Genomic DNA, 291 nt, shown 5'->3' on the forward strand with positions numbered 1-291 from the left:
GCGTGTGTGTGTGTGTGTGTGTGTGTGTGTGTGTGTGTGTGTGTGTGTGTGTGTGTGTGTGTGTGCGTGCGTGCGTGTGTGCGTCTCTCTCTCTCTCTCTCTCTCCTCCTCTCCTTAGCAACACAAAAGCTCAGCTCCGTCCCCTCATACCGGCTCTCTCTCCCTCTCTCTCTCGCTCTCCGAGTCTCCGTCTCTCTCTCTCTCGCTCTCTCAATAAGTCAAAACCACACACACACTCAAGCGGACGATGCCACATCCACAACTAGCCCGCAGCACCAGCGCTCCTTTCCC

General features: G+C 56.0%; 1 protein-coding gene across 2 annotated transcripts in view; it reads left to right on the forward strand.

Annotated features, from left to right (window-relative positions):
• The first annotated feature begins 233 nt into the window (after positions 1-233).
• The window catches only part of LOC308332745 (monocarboxylate transporter 9-like), a 29340-nt gene continuing 29282 nt past the window's right edge, over positions 234-291 (forward strand). For both annotated transcript variants that reach the window (XM_080788791.1, XM_080788792.1), the window contains exon 1: positions 234-291. This exon is cut by the window's right edge and continues 284 nt beyond it. The gene's annotated coding sequence lies outside the window, so the exon portion shown is untranslated.

The sequence above is a fragment of the Protomyctophum bolini genome, assembly GCF_963924005.1.
Source record: "Protomyctophum bolini genome assembly, chromosome: 18".
NCBI classification, from domain to species: Eukaryota; Metazoa; Chordata; class Actinopteri; order Myctophiformes; family Myctophidae; genus Protomyctophum; species Protomyctophum bolini.